At 36.0% G+C, this 21143-nt stretch overlaps 1 protein-coding gene across 1 annotated transcript in view; it reads left to right on the plus strand.

Annotated features, from left to right (window-relative positions):
- The window catches only part of GPATCH2 (G-patch domain containing 2), a 118057-nt gene that overhangs the window by 22936 nt on the left and 73978 nt on the right, over nt 1-21143 (plus strand). The gene's annotated exons all lie outside the window — the stretch shown is intronic.

The following is a 21143-nucleotide window of genomic DNA, read 5'->3' on the forward strand; positions in this document are numbered from 1 at the left end:
TTCTCATTTTTGTGAGCTCATGTGCACTGTTCTGAGAGGTTTTTAGAAAGCATGTTGTTCTTATGCTTGTTCCCTGACATTATGGGTGCATAATGGAACTGGAAGACTTGGTGCCACTGCTCCCTGAGTGTATGTTTACTCTTTTTAAATATTCTGACATCCCTCTGCAGAAGAAAGAGTCTGATACTGTTTCTCAGTACTTGTCTTGAACTAAGCAAAGGAAAAAGTTTTCAGTGCAGGTGTGTGTGTATGTGTGTATAAGTTACTATTTAGAAAATATATCTTATGTCTATGTGAAAGCATGTTTCACTTTTATGATGAAAATCAAATCAATTTATTTTCTGATAATAAAAAAACTTTCAGGATGCATTGTGGTACAGTTCAGGTCATTTTTTGTCCCAAAACTCTGTTTTGAAAAATATGTCCCTGTTTTCTTTTGTTTGGTTTACACCTATGTGGTCAGGCAAAAAGGGTATATACAAAAGAAAATTAAAAGTGCCTGCCACAGAGATCATGCATTTCTTTGTACTCAGCCTGTTCTAAACAAATGGGATGTTTGGGGTTTTTTAGTACCTACAGCCCTAGGAGCAGTGTTCTTAAGTGGAGGAAAAAATTCACCTGTCTTTGCATTTCTGTGCAATCTAATACTTGGATTTTCCTATTTTTTGTCTAAAATAAATTTAAAAAAAATATTAGAAACCTTTCTTTGGAGAAGGGCATGATGAGAAGAGAAATTTGACTTTTTAAATTTAAATGCTGAAATGTATTAATTATAGCCCAGTCTATTTCTTTCTGATAAGGAAAATGTATGGAAGAGGATGTGGGAGATCCTTATCAGGTGTAATAAACATAGGTGAGGACAATAAATATTGCAACATGGATATTCTTTATTATTTGACAACATTGAATGTTTTCAGATTTAAGTTGCCTGAACAACATAAGTTGCTTCAGAGAAATATAAGAGTTATTATATGTGGAAAGAATAGAAAGGAACTGCTAGAAATTTAATTCATTTTGAAGAGGCAAGGTTTTTGTAATTGAAGTTCCTGTCCAATAATTGCCATTTGGAGCTGAATAAGATGCTTTAAAACCTTGGCCTGTGATCTCTGCTGTTAGTGGTCGTGAATTAGATGAATGCTATCTAGTTCTTGGTTTCCTATCTACCTATTTTTATTTTTGGTTCAGTGCTTGCTTGAGCATATCTGGGATTTGTAGCCCATTTTCCAGGCTTATTGCAATTTCACTCTGGTATTTTATAGGAGCTATTATAACTGATAGGTTAGCTTCATGGTACTGATGATACATGGCTTAACTACCCTAAACCCTTCCTTTTCCTCTAAATTGTAAAAAGGTGATTAAATTTCAATTGATGAAGATATACTGTGAATGCATATATATAATAAAAATTCCTAATGTTTATTTTCTGCTACACTTTCTGGATTGTCCTTAGGAGTCCATTTTGTCTTCCACTCATGGTATCCCATATATAATGATAGTATTGTAGCTCCCTTTATAAAAAAAATCCAAGCCAATCTACTAAAGACTGATAATTCAGTTACCTCCAGTTATTAAATATACCATTTGCATGATGTTGTGGAAGAAGGTTGGCATGTGAATGTAGCTTCTGAGTCACTATGTTTAGGCAGGAGTCACAAATAGAGGGGATGTGCTGTTAGCTCTCCAGATGCAGCTTTCTGACCTCCTTAAAGACTGTTTATGTTTGTGGGCACATCTGCTGCATCTGTCTTTGCAAATATAAACCAGAGCTCGCGTGCTTCCTTTTGTCAGTGATTGCTTCTTAAAGAAAATCTTCTTTAGATACTTAAATTCAATGACAAAAAAAGTCATTTAATACCTGTGACATCTGATAACACAGAGCAAGAAGTAATTACTGCTATTAGATGGTAACAGTGAAGAAGAGCAAGAATGCTTCAAGAAAGATTAATATCCTGAGGAAAGAACACTGCAGACTCGAGTTATTGAACGGAATTGTAGTGTGAATGAATTCTCTTCCGGCCTCAAAGAGTCTGATGTCTGTATCACTGCTTTTACACAGACCTGAAAGGGAGACAATGTTAAAAAAAATAGAGTACCTAAAAGATACACATTATATCTTCTGTTCAGTCTTAGGGTTTGTAATTTGTATCTACAGAATGTGAGCATACAGTTGGCCTTTTGCGTGCAGTCAAGGCTGAAGCTTTTTTGAAAAGCTTGGTTGAAGGTTCACAATTATAGCAGCCAGCAAAGCCTGTGTGAGATCGCAGGTTTGGAGAAGGCAGAGGGAAGAGCTATGATAATGGCTGGTTATACCCTCATCCTCTCTCAGAAAGTGTTTAATGCCCAACTGTTTGGGTGTTTTCTTGTAAGAGGAATGACAGGCTGAGAGTGGGAGTATTGCTTGCTGAGGACCAAGGAGAGTGCCTGCTCACATCACGTTCACAGCATGGTTGGAGCTGAGGATCAGAGCACAAATGCTGCTCTTCATGGACCAGGCAGCAAACTTGAATTTGAGGTAGCCACAGCTAGCACTTAGAGTCTCTCCAGAAGCTTTTCCTGTGTGTCATGTATGAGTTGCTTAATTTGAGCAAACTCATGGGTCTTTCTTTTATCAGGTGTACTGCCTTTGAGTCAAAACACTCTTTTAATAATCACACAACACTGGACAAGAAAGAGAGAAATAGAAAAACTAGCATGCACGTACTTTGAAAATCCTTACCTACTCCAATGTCCAGGTTGAATGAGTTATACAGCAGATGACAACTGAAAAGGCTGAGCAAGAAAATGAAAAAAAAAAAAGAAAATATTCAATACAACTGGCTTACAGCCTTTCAATTGTCCAGTTCATAGTTAGACAAGTTTTTAATGGAATCTGGAATTAATTAGTTTGTCATGTATATATTTTGGGTTACAATTATAATGGTGACTTTTTATATCTTCATTGCTTGATTTTGTGATAGAATCAACTGTAACTATACTTGAAAAGAAGTAGAAAAGTATGTGGTTTCTCTAATACCATGCCAAGTTGATAGTAGTAGCTTTGTAGTTAAAATTAGGAAAATTATACATTTGCTTTCATATTTAATGTACTCTTTTAATAAGGTGTATATTGCATCAAATCTTATTGTGGTTGAGTTGAATTGGTTGAATTCTGAAGTTACAGATGACCTGATGTAGTCCCAAGCCTCACATTGCTTTATATTAGGAAAACGCAGAAATCCTGACATTTAGAGGTAGTGTTCCATGAATGAAACACTGATTTCTTAGAAGGAATGCTTTTTTTCTTCTGGTCTTTATGTATGTTTATAGACTTGGCACTCATCTAGTGACATATAGTTTATATACATGTCACTTTTCTAGTACTGTATCTATGTTCATTCTAGCAAATTGCATGTGAAGCTTTGGTATTTCATAGAATAAAATCTGAAATCGAACCCTTTAGATGTGTTGGAAGTGTAAAGGTTTGTTTCTATGATGTAGAATACTAAATTACCTCTTTATCTAAAATGATTAAGGTTGTCATTTTTTTTCTCAGATAGATTCCTGGGGAGAGCATAAAACCCTTTTTAAAGAAAATAAAAGTTAATTATAGATAGCAAAAACATAACATGACTATTTTCTCATTTTCTTCAAAATGTTTTGCCCAACTTAGTATTCGACGGAAAATTTTGACTTTCATTCGCAACTCCTCCGTACAAATGTGGAAATTTTAATAAGTTTCAAAAATGAGTGCTGCTGTTTTAGCTACTCCTTGTGTGGTTCTAGGCACTGTTTCTTCTCTGAGACAGAGAGAAACATTGCAGGGTTTTGTTTAAGAACTCTTCTGTGTCGCCTCTTCCTGCCTGTATTCCCTGTCTGGGCTGGAAGCTGGTAAGTGATTTCACTGAGCTAAAGTGCAAAAACATGACCAATAAAAAAAGATGCTTTCTTTTGACTCTGCCAATTTTTCCATCCATCACCTTTGTGTCATGGGGATTGGTTTCATTATATTAAAGACAGCTTGTATTAAGTCTTGCACTCCTGGATTGATTTATTTTTTTGCACAGCTGTGCTACTGAGCTTGACTATACACAGTTGTAATTATTCAAAATGTGTTTAAAGGATGAAAGCTACATTTCCAGGACCCGTTATCTGAAGGTGTCTGGGTATTTCTGTCAAATCCTGTGACTTTTAAAAGTTCAAAGATAAAAGCTTTTCTCAAAAAAATTGTTGACAGATTAAAAGTCTATTGACATTAGGAGAAAAGATGCATTGAGCACTCGTGCTGTTTTAAACAGCTTTCAAAATATAAAATCACATCAAACACTTCTGCTTCTAAGTTCTTTTTAGCTGAAGAAACAGTCAGGTGTTTTCAGGAGCTTTTTTCTTGTCAAAATATTTTGGAGATAAAGTGAAATATTACTGGGTAAGAAACCTTGCTATAGATCCAAAGAATATTTCCTTAAAGAATAATTTGGGCACTGTTTTTACAATATTGGTCATAAGCCTCTTTGTGGATACTCTGCAACTTTTGGAAGAACACTGCTTCTCAAGTTGAAGTGTATTTGGTGGTGTGGAGAATTTGTTTATGTTGGATGAGTGGTATAGTCAGATAATATAGTAACAGCGAGGTGCACGAAAGAATTTTTCTGTGGTGTATTAATTATTTTCTTCAGTTAATGATTTTCTGTCATTTGGAGCGATAGTGTCTATATCAAATTCTGTGTTAATGTGATGGTAGTAGATTATAACAAAACTAAACTCTTGTTGAGTTTCACACTTTGATTCATTCATGATGAGGAATATTAAGCCTCTGCCTGAGGGTAACATTTTGAAACCTTATGCTGCTAAAACTGCAAATGAATTTACCTTTAAACAAGTAGGAGGGTATGGTTTTTTTGGTTTTGTAATGGTTTTATTAAGATTTCCTGTCATCAAAAATACTCTCAGCTACTGAAAGCCTTTCTTAGTATGCTTTTCCCTTTTTTTTATTTGTAATTACCTTAAATTGATACCTATTTATGCAAAAATCTAGTCAATGTCATGCTCTTTTAATCCTCTCTTTAAGTCAATACCTTAGTTTTACAGTGTAGAGGCATAAAACTTCCTTAAGGAGTGGGTGGTTTCCTGCACCTATGTGCTTCCTGCAGATATGTTTTTTCAGGCAGAAAAATTCAGATTGTCAGGAGAGGAGATGCTGCTGTGATGTTGGTGTAAGCCCCACCTTGGATTCTTCTAGTGTTCAGTAACTTGGCAAAAATACTACAGTTTTCCTGAGGAATGAGTCAAGTGGCACACTTCTAGACTTCAAAACATAGTCACATTGAAATAGCATTATTTTATGAGAAAACAATAGTTTCACATTTAGCAGAAAGTGTCCCTTCCCATGGCAGGGGGGTTAGACTAGATGATCTTTTGCTTCCAACCCAAATCTATGAACTAAAGGGAAAAAAGATTCAGTCAAATTTCAAAACCTCATCATAAACAATGTAGGTTTCAAAATGAAATGTAAATATTGTGGAAAATGCTGAGGTACCTGTGATGTTTTTAACTTTATGTATCTATACATTTTTGGAGGAACTGCTCACTGTTCTTACACCTTTTAATCCTCACCATGTATTCCACATAGCAAGAGCTTCTTTTTTCCACAAATTAATTTTCTAGTGCATTTTTTCTAAAGCTTTCACTTACACCAGTGCAAGCCTAATGTAACTTCCATCTGCTATGGGAAGCACCTGATGGAGGACTAAAGCTGCTTAGTGACTTTCATAATGGCTTAGTGTACTTCCTCACTGAAAGGATCCTAATTACACCTGTATCATTTTTCATGGTTGGTCAGTACTCAAAGTGGTTCTCATCACTAATAGCACCAGCAGTGGTATCCATATGTAAGGCACAGTTGGTTTGTATGTGATTGTTCAAGGCAGAGCATTGCAATTAATAGGTCAGGTTTGTCAGTGTTGATGTCATTGTTATGAAGGGTTGTGAGTTCTACCTATCACTTATGAGATTTGTGGTTAAATAAAGTCTGCCTCACAAGCTGTTTGCATTAAGTGACAGGTATTTTTGTGTCACCTGAAATTGTCTAATGTAAATCTTCAATTATCATGGTGTCATCAAATCAGTATAGAGACACAAATAATACCACAGCATTTGTCTCACTTGAAGCTGTAATTCATTAGCCAGAGCAGAGTTACTCGTGAAGGTGAGCCATGTGTTTTTTATTCATTCTTCTGTGCCACTTGCCTTGTAAATTAGAGTGTTGAGTCTTGAGTTGTGTCTTGCCTTGATTCTTACAAAACCTATGACTATCAAGAAAAAAAATAGTTTAGATGCATCAGCCAATTAATAGCTAGTGGAGATAACAATTGTACTTTATCAACAAAATGTAAGTATCTCTTAGGTATAACCATGAAAAGAGATACTCTGTGTCACAAAGCTCACAGTGGTTTTTTATTGGTATAGTTGACCTGCAGTGACAATCAAAGCATACCCTTAAACTATGGAAGATTAACTTCTGTCTAGCTGAAGTGAATGTGGTGACTTAGTCTCTTCCTGGACTCTCAAGTATAGTGTCAAAACCAGCATCCCACTTCAGTAGAGCAGTTGCCCTCCAGCATTAGTCTCAGAAATGCCAAATGTGCTGCTTAGTTTTTTAGATGCGTTCTGTGGTTTATTCATGGTGACAAGTGCTATGAACTGTTAGGCTAAGCAGTATTTCTTGTAATTCACCTCAACCCAACCGCTCCAGTGATTGTCATCTACAATTTCACTTAAGTTTATTTTTAAGGAGGACAAATAACATTGTGATATTCCTTTCATTCTTCAGTTAGTGTCTGTCTTGAAAACACATTTAATACAGTTTTACAGCAGTCTTTACAGATAATAATGATTTTTAAAACCTCTGACCTCAAAATACAAAGCAACATGATTATTCTTCTTGTTTTCTGCAGCTTTAAAAGAAATCCCACTGTCTGGTGTGTGACTGCATAAAATGTTTCTTCTCTAGACATTTGGAATTTGCTTATTTTGACTCCCCAAGTGCCTATGGGTTCTTTGATGTTTCATGTTTTTGTGCAATTCTAATGGAAAATCCTCTAATTATTACACTTAGTGTCTTTTCTGCAAGGATTTCGTTGTTGGGTCTCTTTTAGAAACTTCTTATTGTCTGAAGAGCAGCATTTTGAATAGTTAATGGTAGAACAGCATCCTGTATCCAGAGTCAAGTTAGATTTCCTAAACCTAACTTGATATCCTGAGTTGGATTTCCTTGTGTTGAGCTTGATGGGGGAAGTTGATCCTTTAATGCTGAGAATAGATAGTAAAACACGTGTAATAGGCAAGGAACACCTGCACAGATACTATGGTTTACCTGATAAGCAGCATCTCATTTATGTTGTAATAACATCATAAACATCAAGCAAATCATGAAAGTCATGCCAGTGATTTCAGCTAATACATTGTTTAACATTTTTAAATGGAAAGCAAGTACAGTTCCTAAACACTTGGAAGTTTCTTGCTAATTCAACCCATTGTAACTTATTCACATGACTAGGTTTTTCCATCAGGGCTGCTGATAGGTGGAACAACTTGAAAATACATTTTTGATGTTGCCTTTCATATGGTGGTCATCTGTAATGGATTCAGCCTCTTCACAGGTCTAGAGGTAAGCAGAATTTTTCCATCAGATATCAAGATTAAGCCTATTAGTTGACCACCTAGATTTGTTCTAAGATAAGCAGTTTCTATTCAGATGCACTCATTTGTTTTGTTCACTGGTTCTGTTAGAATTAGTTTACGTAATACATATTCTAAAAATCTTGTGTGAAGTGATTGATAGCATTAGCAGCTTATCTTTCTAATCATTACTATAAGGCAATGATGAGAATATTTTAATGTTGTTTGATTTTGAATAAAAGCAAAAATACAAACCCCAATTTAAACGGGTAGGCGGCGGGGAGGTTATATGTTCGGTTTGAGTTCATATGGCTTGTACTCAGAATAAGAAGTACTGCAAAAATAGTGAATTAAACTGGATCTGTAGTATTCTCTCCAGCAATTCATCATGGCAGTGCATATATCAAATTACTTCAAAATATAGGCCAGAAAATAAAGTAGGAAACATACATGATGTATTGTATTGAAGTTGAGTCGACCAAGAAAATTACTTGGCTTCTTTTCTGCTGTGAGAGATTATACAGGAATGGAGAGGTCCTCCTCTGCCATTTGCTTTGATTGCTCTGACTTCACTGTCTTTACATCCAACTGTTCTCTAACATGTTAAACACAACCAGAAAGGACAGGAGCAAACCACAGTTGTTGTACCTACCTTACTTCTTACTCAGCTGGAAAAGTGCTTACTACTGTTTGGTTTCATGAAATAAGAAAATCAAATGTGCATATTGAGAGTGTAGTTTTGAGAAGGCAAAAATTACTGAAAACTACTCAAAACTCTTTCAACAGTTACCACATGGTATTTACAGCAAGTAAGCACATAACTGAATGCAGAACCTTTTCTTTACAGAAATGTCGGCTTTGTTTATGTTTCTGCAACATGTTTAATTCAAAGACCTGTTGGAAGTGAGCACTTTATAAAACTTATTTATCCACAATCAGACACAGCTGTGCTAACTTTAAATAAAATGGTGGTAAGCAATCCTAGATTGGAAAGGTCATTCCCCATAGATAATCCGTTTTTTAAAAAGCTGTGAGTTGTAAGGTGAGTCACAGAAAAACTCAAAGTGCCTGAGTTTTGTGGGCTCTTGATGTTGTGGGAAAGCCCTACATAAAACACTGGTATGATGTTTTCAAAAGCATAATAATTATTGGTTTTTATGTACTTACACCATTTGTCCAATTGCTGATTGACATAGAGTATCTAGGAATAAAGAAGACAAAAAGAAAAGGTTTATTATCGTTAGCACTTGTGGCTGGAGTGGTTCAAGAGTGTATTAGTCCTTGCCTGTTAATTACTGTCCCTTCAGCTGCAACATAGCAGGTGCTTTTTTAGCTTCTTTTTCGAGTGAAGTGTAAATTCTTGAAACTGATCAAGGGAACACTTCAGTCCAACAGTTTTGATAACAACTCAAAATCTGTTCCGCTCAGCCCCTTGCAATTAGACTCAGCAGACTTTTATACTTACTCCTGATCTGATTTTTGCTGTGGATAGTTTTTCTCACTACTGACTTTGGATAGGTGATTTTGAACACCTGCATTCACAAATAGGAGACTAACTTTCTCATTCTGTTACTTCTCAGCTCTGACTTAGTATTCCTGCAGATCTTGGTTTTAAAGGTCAAGGAAGAAAATTCTCAATTCAGAGAACTGAAAGTTGTTTATTTAGGGAGTCATCTTTTCTTACTGTTAGCTGATGGGCAAACTCTGTTTCAACTGTCTTGCTTTAGATGTGTATTTCTTTAAACACTCATGTAGTTCACTTTGAAGAGCTTTTTAGAGAAAATGTGCCCCATTTTCCCTTTGCCCTGACCTGTTTGCTTTGGACAAGGCTTCTAAAAGCTTTTTTTTACAAAGACCTAAACAGATACATACAGTATGTTCACAGTAGGTTGCATTTTTATTCCCTGAAGAATATGGTCAAACTGGAGAAAACCCTTTTTCCTGTTTTCTGTCAGACTGTTATGCTATGGGAAAGAAAGCATTGTACATGTCACAATTGAGTTTTTGTTGCCATACTGCACCTCTTGTTTGTGTTTTTTTTTAAACCTGGGGTCTACATTTTGGTGTAGCTATAAGGCATTTTAAGACTATTTGTACTACCTAAAAGAATTCTAAGAATATTGCTTCTTAAAAGTTATTCTAAACTCCCTTTTCCATGCAGCAAAATATAACATTAAAGCAAAACGTGGGAAATTACTCCATAAAAAAAAAAGGGGGGGGGGGGGGGGAGGAATAGAGGAAAGGAACAAGGGAGAAAACCCTAACCCTCCTCTCCCATCATAAAGATAACAAATTTTGCTTATATTCCCTAGACAGCGGGAGTCGGTGTGAGTGGGGGAGGGGGGGGGGGTGTATAAATAGAAGCTACCATTTCAGTGTTAAGTTGGGCATAAATATTATAAAATATATCGTTATGCCTTGTTCAGGGGAACGTTTAACTGTGTTTTTTCTGATTGACAGTAAGTATTATGTGACTGTTAAGTTTAAAAACTCGGAAGGTTTTATTAAAGTTTTCTTTGTACCCAAAGCAGTATCATTATAAAATTTCTTCCCCTATATCAGTGATGCAGATGCATATTTTCTTTAGTATTTAATGTGGGATATTTTTTGTTTCAGGTAAATAACTTCATTTATATAAGATGTTTTACTGAATCTTATATTAAATATTACTAGAATGTGGAAAATATTTTTAAAATATTTGGAGGTTGATGGATTGGTTCTCTTCAAAGGGAAACAAAACACTAAATATTTCTAATCCTGCATTATTTACCGCATGGATGGTTAAATGCTACTTTAAGCCCCATAAAATTAAAAGGGAGAAATCTGCCAACTGTAGCAGGAATTGGATTTAGGAAGAGTGGTACAGAGCCAAAATATTGCTACAGAATTAAATGTCAAAAATCTTCTTTAATAGTAGATATATAGTTCACAGTGTCTGGTTATGATTAATACATTTAATCTAAATCACTGAAAGTTGCTCTCTCCTTTTCCATAAAATACAATAGGACACAAATCAGTTTTAGTGTAGGTGGATAACAATTGGAAAATAATGCATCTTCCCGCCCAATAAATTGTCAGTTATACCTTTTAACTAAAATCGATTCATCTTTCCAAAATTTATTACGATTTCTAATAATAAATCTTTTCAAATGTTTATTCATTTGCTTTTTGATACATTTGTGCCACTTTTGCTATGGTCTAATGTTTTTTCTTTTGATTCATTGTAAATTAGAAAATCTATTTTGAGTCAATTTTCTAGTTAAGAAGTTAAAATCTATAACCCAGCCACTTTTTCATAGTCTCCTTTGCACATTTTAATACCCTTGAACTTAGATCCAATCCAGTGAATTCTGATCAGAAGGTGATTAAAAGACTTTTCACTGCAACTTCTTGACTGAGGGCCAAATTCGTAAAACAAGTACTTATGAGATTGTTAGCTGGGTTTTTCCTGCACATATCTCTGAATCAAAGAGGAAAATTGAAACAATTATAGCAGATGAACAGATACTTACATAGGTTTTGGTCAAAGATTTTTAATATGGGCAGTCAGAATTGTTTTTGTGACTGAGAACCCAAAGATGGTGTGATAGAAGCTTCCTTTTGTTGTCCCTTTATGGCAGCAATACAGTGGCAATAGTGGTGGTTGCTAAAGCATGCTCTGTGTGCCATCATTTGGGGTGTCTGTAATTATCCAACTAACCCTTCAAGTGTGGTCACCTGCCATGTAATGTTCTTAGAAGTAACACTTTTTTAAGAACATATTTTAAAAGAAATTTCTCTAATATTTGATGTTCTAATCTGTGAAATTGTGTTCACTGTTCAGCAGTTTCCTGCTCTGTATATAATAAAATATGTTGGAGGGGGATAGTCTTTTTTTTTTTGCAAATCTCCCAATAAGCATATTTCCTGTTATGATCCAGTTAAAAAATGTGATCTTAATCAGATTTCTGACAAGAATTATGTATGAGAAGGTTAATTTAATACGTAGTTACCTCAAATCTCTTAAAGGCTCAAATATGTTTTGTTTATAATAGAAATGTGAACATTGGCAGAATAGAGGAAGAAGGCTAGAAAATGTTTGAAACATAACTATAAGAAAATTACAGTCGTAATTTGAACTTGATCTACAGTATCACTTTTTGGCAAATTTGTGTAGCTGAAAGCATCTTGGGCTTTAAAGTGATTGATTTCAAACTTATGAAAATAATTTGTGTGGATGGATTGGAATTCATTAATTTTACTAATTACACAGTGAAGAAAACAGATGTTTTCTTAGGCAAAGATCAGGCTTTAATTACAGGTCTTACCTGCTTATCTAAAAATAGTGTCAATATGTTCATCTCTTTCTCTCAAAGTTAATTTCTTATTTTTATATGGAAATATGATTTTTTTGCCCATTTTAAGCCTTACTCTAATTATGTACAAATGTAAATCTAATACTTAGAGTACTTATTGAGGGATACATCTGTCATAATCATGTATTAATTCAAGAGTAAGTTAGGTGAAAAATGCCTCTTTAAATTGTCAAAAATCAGAACCACCTAGTGCCACTCTATTTCTAATTTTAATAATGTGTTACAAAAAGAGTCAAAAATGTTTGCAACAGAGCAGAGTTTCCAGCAGCGATATAAATGTGTGACCTCCCTTTAGGACTTTTTATTCTGAGTTATGTAGTGGGTAGGACTACAGCCTACAAGAGAAAGGTAGAGACTGCTGCCATAGAATTAGAGAAGCAACAGAGGGTTTGTGTATGCTTGTTTTGTGCTTTAGCCAATCACTATAAATGTTGTCTGTTTTAATTGCTTTAAATGTGTATTTGTTACTGCCTTGGGGAAGTGGAAATTACTTAACTAGTGCTAATAATTGGCAAGATCCAGAAAGATATGGTCCTTGAAAGGAACATTTGCAGCTGAAAATGCATGATCTATTAAAATAATTCTTCTTGTGCCACATTTTTCTGTGGTTGGAAGAAGCACACGAGCAAACAAGCATCAGTAAGTGTAACTGGTTGAATGAATATTTAATAATGTAAACTGATGCAAGGCTGTAAACTAACTCTGATATGTAACAATTGTAAAATTAGGATCATGTGATCATTTTAACTTTGTGTAAACTCTTTCAAGCTTCAAAATATGATTTTCTCAGAACTACTTTCATACTGTCATTTGTCAGGGTTTATAATTGCTTTAGTTATTTCAGAAAATGCGTGAGAATTGTCATGTCCTTTCAGAAGAAATGTGTTTTCTTCTGGATTAGAACAGTGAGCACAACTTCTAAAAAATAAAAAAGTATTGAGATGTGTGTACTGTAAAGCAACACAAAATAACTAAACAGAAGCAGTATCAATAATAACCCATTAGTAGCAAACACCAGTGGTTGTCCAGATGTTCCATGACAATCTTTTCTTCCTTTTAGATGTTATGGGGTGGGGAAGGGTACTTTGTGAAAAGCAGTCTGCTTGGGTGTACTTTCAAGATTTTGGTCAGGAGGATTATTTTTGGAGTTTTTTATTATTTTTCTGTGGAGGGAGATTTGTACCTCACTTATTTCAGGGGAGTTACTGCTGGAGGTGGTATGATCAGAGCTCTTCAGTAGTCTTAGAGGGCAGCAGGCCCAAAATCTGTCATGAGCATGGAAAATTTCATTATGACTACCTGTGTCTAGTTGTAGTGATGTATTGAGTGGTTGTGGGACCTTGGGGAAGTAGGTCCTTAATTATTTGGTGATCTTTTAATTCTAGGTTCATAGATAGGAAACTGCTGTTTGCAAATTTTGGTAACTTGTATCCATTGTATCTATAGTCTGCTAGTTTACCATGTAGTGATGAGGGAATAGAAAATATCTTCTAAGGGAGCTTTCAGTAAAATTATCCAATATTGTTGCTGACAATTGATACATTGTTTGTTGCTGGTTCTTTGAGAGAAATTGGAGACCCTTCAGTTAGTGTTATTGTGTGGTTTTTTCTGTTCAAAATATTTGGATTTCTTTTGGATGTGTGTCTTCTACAGTTTTTCCATTAAATTAGTAAAGAAAAGAAACTTCATCTCAAAATAATTGAAACAGGAACATAGCAATGTAGAGAATGTGCTTGAATGAATAGCCACAAATAGTATTTGTGGTAGCTGACTGTTTTGAGGGGATACTGAATGTTGTTACACCAACTGCTTTTAAGTTTCGCCTTTGTTGCCATGGTGATCAACTGTACAAGTATTATTGTTGAAAGGAAATTAATTCTTGCCTCCTGTGCATAGAAGTGTTTAGGGAACAGGTGAATGTTTAGACACTCTTGCTTTGGAAGGTAAGTAATATCCTTGAGGTATTGTACACCGCGGCTTTCAAAATGTGTTACCAAGCGCAACTATTTCTTTCGCCTTCAGAAGAAAATAAACAGGCTCTTGGCGCTGTCAGCCTCCACATAGCCCAGAGGTCTCAAATGGCCTTGACTTGCGCAAAATAGATTGTTCCACTAGGGTGACAGAGCTGGTCGGCCGTTAAGAGAGCTAATCAAAGCAGACACAAACCCAAGTATAATACTGGTTATTAGAAACTCTGCTGGCATCAGGCTAATTAAATGTAAACACCTAAAGCATTCATTTATTTCATTATCAAAATTATCAAACTGGTGAAGTGCCCACAGCTGGGGAGAGGTGGGACTTTTTGACCTCACTTAACCTCTCTAGTATAACTAAGAGGATTTGTCTTGGCAGCCCCCTCTCCAAGGGGAGATCATCAAAACCATTAATGATCTGTCCTCTGGCAAAATGCCTGGCACAAATTCTCTCAGAGCAGACTTTTAAAAGCTTTGTGTGCTTTCCTTAGCATACATCTTCTAACTGACCATTCTGATGAAGCTGGTGGTGCTTGTTCAGGTTTGTGCATCAATCTTATTAACGTTTTTATGGTTGTATGCTTTATAGAGGTCAGTCTTCTTGATCCATGTGTCCGGTGTTGTTTGGTATGATCTAGATGTTGTGTGGCCTGGAAAACTGTATTGCTTGTTGTTGTTTGAGCAGCAGCACCTATACACTTCAGAACTTGTCTGATGAGCAATTTGGAGAAGGCTGGCTAACCCCAGGGACTTTGAGTTTTCTCTTAAGAAAGTGATAACCCAAAGCAGCAATCCTCATTAATTAACCCAAAGCAGGAATCCTCATCAATTCTCCCAGTTCTGATTATTCCTGGTCAAGGGTCTCCTGATGTTTGGCAGAGTCTCACCTACTGTGCAGCAATAGCTGATCTGAAAGGTGTCAAACAAAAGAGGTGAGATAAAGAAGGGGTTTTGGCAGGCATTGCCATGAGTTTTTGTCTTGTGCAGTGGGATGGTAGATTGTGGAAAGTTGAGACTGGGGAGAACCCATTTGAGATGTTTCATTGTCTTGCCATGTCCTTTCTTTATAATTTGTTCAGCCTCTTTCAAGTGGAGCAAGTTGACCTAAGAACTATGGATTATACCAATCCTTGGCTTGTTATATTTGTTTCTTTGTCTTCCAAGAGATGTTCTGGCTAGGTATTGTGTGCTCTCCTGGCTGTGGACGTCCCTGAATTTGTATGTATTTTTGTTTCTATTGGGAAGCACTGGTTTGTTTTTGTGGGTTGGAGTGCTTACTGTGCTAAATTTCACATGGCAGACTTTGAACATACATTTTCAACAGATTGAAGATTGAATTGAGTGCCGTGTTTGCTTGTTGGCGATATACAAAATGCAGTTAGCAAATACAACTATTCTTTACCATCTCAAAGAGCTTTTGTTTCTTAAAGATTTTTTTTGCTGCCTTTTGACAAAATTTTTTAGCTGCAGGAACTTTTACTCCCCCTTCCCTTTTTTACCTAACTCAAGTCTTTTTTCTGTTTTTGGTGATACCCACAGTTGTCTTTTCATAGCTATTTAAACCTGCATACATACATATAACATCATAACTGATCTGCCTGTTTGAAGGGGGGCAGTGTGTGACGTGAATTGTCCAGGCCCCACGTGTGAGTTGGCTGAGTTTGTGCTGATGTCTCCCAAAACACAGCTTCAAGTGCCTGATTCTGTGTGGATGTGGAGGGAGTAAAATCCCTTTCACTCTAAGCAAAGAGTAGATTCAGGATCACTTGATGAAGCTGAACAGCCAGAAGTGACCTAATGACACACATCCCAGGGATGGGGGAACTGACAGATATTGTTGCCAAGGCACTTTCCATCATATTTGAAAAGTCATGGCTGCCAGGCCAAGTCCCTAATGACTGGGAAAAGGGAAATATTGCTCCTGTTTTTAGAAAGGGGAGAAAGGAGGATCTGGGGAACTACAGACCAGTGGGTCTCACTCTTGCATCTCCTCACTCTTGCATTTCCTCTGTTCAGCATTTGTTGTCTTCTGACATCTCCTTTCTGCATCCTCTTGTGTGTGTCTGCTTTTGGCTTTTGCCTCCCATTCCTAAATACTCTTTTCACAGAAGCAGCTGGGACTCCTGGTTCCATTCTGGTGTACAGTGAGTTGATTTTGTCCATCACAGAGCCAACTGGTCACCAAATGTGACTGGCACGGGCCAGTCCCTTGACCACCACCTACACTCTATTGAGGCTGTTAACAAGATTCATAGAAGCTAATTTTTTTCATCCAGTCAAAGCCTAGTATCATCTAATAGTTAGGTATCTCTGAGTAGTTAATGCTAATGAAGTCTAAGGAGCAGAGATTTGGGTGAATTTACACTCATTAAATCTGGATTTATCTCTGTGTGGGTTTTTCATATGTCTGTCTTAATAGCAAGTAACACCTGTCCTTCTGTTTGATAGGAATGCAAGAAGAAAATAATGTGCAATGCAAGTTGAAATTAATGTGTATTAGGGTATAGATTATAAATATGGAATCATGTAGCTTCCTTTATTAATTTCAACTATATCTGTTAATTTCTAGTAATACAGTATAGGACCAACTTCTTCGTACTGTTTGCATAGATAGCAACAAGCTCTGCTGAAGTTCTTGATGAAATATATCGTCTTTTAAGCTTTGATTTGCGGTAGTTTGTGAATTTACTAAAATGGATTCAAGTAGCATCTTGGAAAAAAAAGTATGATACTGTCAGAAGAACCTTGAAATTGAATTACAGCTTTAATATTCAAACTGGGGCATGTATTGTTATTTGTAGTATATGTAAAATGACTTTTATAGATGAAATTTAAAATCGGTGGCGCAGAATAGGGTTTATAGTGCATGGTCTTTAAGAAGAGCAAGGAAGGATCTTTAATGTAGAGCATGTAGCAGAAAGATGCATATTTATTAAACAAAGGAATTTTTAAATGTGGGTATGGTAAAAGAAAATGTTTTTCTTGCCAATGTGCTAGTCAGATGAGAGTATTCATTGCCAAAGATAAATGCTAAGTGTTTCTCTGTGCTTAAGTATTTATTAAATAACTATTATGTAGATTTATTTAAAAAATTAAAATTGTAAAAGATTTATTTTATAAAACAATGACAGCCTTTTCAAATCTTTATGCCTGAGACTCTCATTTCTAGGAGTCTGGTTCTTTGTGCTGTGCTGTCAGTATCACCTGTGTTTCTAGCAAGGTGTCGTGCTTTTCTTGTAGGTGCGCAGTTTGTGGTCATTGGGAGTGGGGCTGTGGCCGAGCCTCATCCCTACAGCTGTGAGAAGCAGGTGAGCAGCATTGGAGGTAGTGAGACCTGGAGTGCCCAGGTGCACTGACCAACCATCAAAGGGAACAGAGGGCACACAGGTGCAATGCATGAACATGAGGAGTATAAAAGGCTGGGCTAAAGAACAAGAAGGGCAGATGCTTGAAGCCTTCTGGAATGATGTTACTCTGTACGGGCAGATGCCTGAAGCCTTCTCGTGTAGTTTGATGTTACTCTGTTTGGGGATGCCTAAAGCTTTCTGAAGTTTTATGATGATTCTCTGTGTATTGAGGCTGTCTCAACTGTGACATATGCTGTGACACTTCCTTGCCATCCTTGGCATTCTGCCCAAATTGCCAGACTTGGCCAGTTAGGCCTCTCTCTATCAGACTTAGATGTATGAATTCCAGATACCACAGGAAATCTGTGTAGTATTCCTTAGGACTCAGGGAACACAGATGTGAGTAGAAGCAAGTGTAGGCAGAGGCACTGCACAAAGTGGCAGCTTGCTGGCTCTATCGTGCTCTGGTTCCTGTCCTGTAACCCACTGCATGCATTGATCACCCCAGACCATTAAGCTTCATATATTTAATGAGAATGTTAAGAGTTCTGTGTTGTCTAAATATAAGCTAAATATGTCTTGTGTAATTGTCTTATTTAAGGCAAAAAATAAACCAGAACCTCCCTTCTGTCTTGCATCAGTCCTGCCTGGGACTGCCACTAGTGTCACTGCAAGGACAGGTCTGGAAGAGGATACAGGGAAAACCACCTGCTGTATTGTCATATATATTGTTTCCTGGACTCTCATTTCCCAGAAATGTTTCATGGCATTTTCTCTTTGGGTCTTTTTGACAGTATTCTTTATTCATCATTTCCTTCCTTACCACATTGTTTGTACTGGTTTTGGTAGTCATTTTAAATAATTTTTTTGTCACAGTGAGCCTAATGCTTACTTCTGCATTACCATTGGAGAATGGTGACAGCAGAGACTGAAAAGCAGTAACAGGCCTTGCTTGGCAGTGCATCAATGCTGGAAACAGCACCACAGCTGCTTAGGAGCATTATGAACTCTGGCCTTCCAGAGACTGATTCAAGGCAGTCATCCCAGCAGAAGGAATTTACTTGGATTGCAAGGAATAAAGTATTGTAATCACCAACCTTTTCTCATTCAAAGGGGAAAATTCTTAATACTTTGATAAAAGTCCTTGGCAGTTTTCCAGGAAAAGGCAGATTTTTTTTTTTTTTATTCTCACTACTCAAATTACTTCAAAACTTTGTTATGGGGTAGGTGTGTAGGCTGAGAGAGGAATGTAGTTTTGAAGATAGAAGAAATTTTGAAGAAATAATCAGGAAAACAGTGCAGTTATTTTCAATATACTTCTGATATTTTTTGCTTTTCACTTCAAGTGGTAAGAAAAAGATAAATGTTCTTTCTGAATTATTTAATCCTCTATTCAACTTAAAATGTCATGCAAAACCTTTTTAAAGAACAATCATGATATATTAAATACCCTTCTCACTGTCTTGCTCAGGGATATCAAACTGGCTTGCTGGGGAGTTATAACAATCTGAAATTCTATTACTTAACAAGTATATTCGGGGGTTCTCATATTCCAGTGGAATTAAGAGGTATTCTAAAAACACCTTTTCATTTTGTTATCCACAACCATTTCCCAGAAACCATTTATGAATTTAGATTTTACCTTTTGATAGGGATGAGCTATTAGGCATTAATGTATTACTGGTTGCTGTTTATAGGAAATGGGAAGGAAGAGAAATGAAAAATATTTTCTCATTCTCTTTAAAATCCTTATTGTTGAAATCCACTTTGAATGATTTGTGTTGTCTCTTGCTTCTAATGTTCTCTGACTGTAGTCACAAGTAAAATAATAATCAGTCTTTTACCATTCTAGCATATCACCATGGTGAATGAACAGTTGGCCTTATTAGCACTAATTTGTTATGATCAAAGTTGTAGTCCAATTTCAAATTACTAGCAACTTGATGAATTCATTTGCAGAAACAGCTGAAACTTTGATTATATTCTAGGCTATAGCAAGTAGGGCAAACACAAAGAAGAGCAGTAGCACTGCCAAGAAAATTTTTGGTCTATCCGAGTGTATGCAGTGAAGGTGACATCATTGTTGCTAATATATGCTATCATACCTTTATAAATTTAAGACTATTCTGAAATAATCTCTACAGTTTTTTCATTTTTTTTAAGACTGGTTTGTCTGCCTTTATCCTTTATCACTATTACCTTTCCATCGTGATGAACATAAAATGAGAATCATAAGTATTATGGAAGAAATTAATTAACACTTCTTTAACTTGGGAAACTTGAGACTGTCCCTCCTTCTTGAGCTTGCCTACTCCTTCTCAAATAATTACTCTGTCAATACATAGCTAATAGAATCCTACCTCTTCCCCTTTTAGTAAGGATTTCCTACCAAACCTTTATATTGATATTTGCTAGAAGTATATTTTGCAGACTTGAAAGCAAACTCATATTTTCTGTAGTATATTTTTAATAGTAATAATTATTATAATAATAATACCTGGATATTTTTTCACAGTATGGCATACTTAGGTCCATGTCAAAATGTGAAACTGAGTAATGGGTTTTAGATTTGCATATTTTTATTGAAAGTTTTTTAAACTTAGTACACCTAAGAGAACATGTACTTAGGAAAGGTGGTGAGGCAATTTTGAAGTAACACTAGGATAATGTATGGGGGCAGTATTATACCACAAGAAAGAAATAAGGCGTCTTTATTTACATTTGAGACTTCTAGATTTTTTTATAACTCTTCTTCTTTTCTCATTCTGATACTTATTTTGCTGAAAGCTGCCTGAGTCTGAACTTAATGACAGTAACAAATAGTTGGAATATATTGCAAAACAGAAAACTGAGAGTTTTTCCATGGTGTCTTTTCCTTGACTTTATTAGATAAATTCAAGCCAATGGTAATAGAGTTCAACATGTTCCTACTTTTAGCTAGTATATTTTTCAAAATGTTTGTGATGTTACTTGCATCTGAGCTTTGCATAGCATCCTGTCTTATCTTGTCAAAAGTACTCAACAAGCAAACCCCTCTGATTTGTATGTGCTAAGTGCATAGATTTACTGCTGCAGTTTGAACATTTTTAAATTAAAATATATTGCTTGTTCCAAATGTATTGATTTACACATCTCTTTGTCAATATTAAGTAGAGCAACTTTTCCAATAAGTTAAAAAAAAATCTGGCAAGACGGGTTACATTTAGTGGATTGGTTGAAGTTTATATTTCTGCATTTTACTTGTTTGTGTGCTCTTGCTCTTTTGCCCTTTATTCTCAATCACTGTTACAGATATCTGTAATGTCCCTTAACTGGGAAGAGATGCTGCTAGTTGCTCTCTGAATTCATATGAAGTTGCAGTCATTTAAATGTGACCCTTCTTAAGCTTTCAACTCCTGACAAGTGCTTAAATATGAAGGTTCTGACTGAGGTTGGGGTTTTTTAAGTGCTTAAGAGATCCTTACGCAGGATCAAAGTTCTCAAGCTTAATGGTGGTGTAATAGCAGTGAATTGTCAGAATGGTTGTTTTTACTGTTAGTGCTCTTCAGTGCAATGTTTCAGTTGTATCATTTTTGAGAAGGCTATGTAATCACCTTTTTTGTCCACTTCTAGTCATCAGCCAGCTGCTTGTGTAATAGTCACTTATTTTTAGAATATGTGTATGAATTACCAATGCAAACAATCTTGCTGCTGCTCTCTCATCTCAATTCTCTTGCACCTGAATGTGAAACTATTCATTTGTTCTAAGTAAGCAAATCAACAAGTGTGTAGTAGTTCATAGGCTATAGGAGCATTCTCTGACTGACTTTGTTAAA

Source organism: Geospiza fortis, unplaced genomic scaffold (assembly GCF_000277835.1).
Source record: "Geospiza fortis unplaced genomic scaffold, GeoFor_1.0 scaffold41, whole genome shotgun sequence".
Taxonomy (NCBI): domain Eukaryota; kingdom Metazoa; phylum Chordata; class Aves; order Passeriformes; family Thraupidae; genus Geospiza; species Geospiza fortis.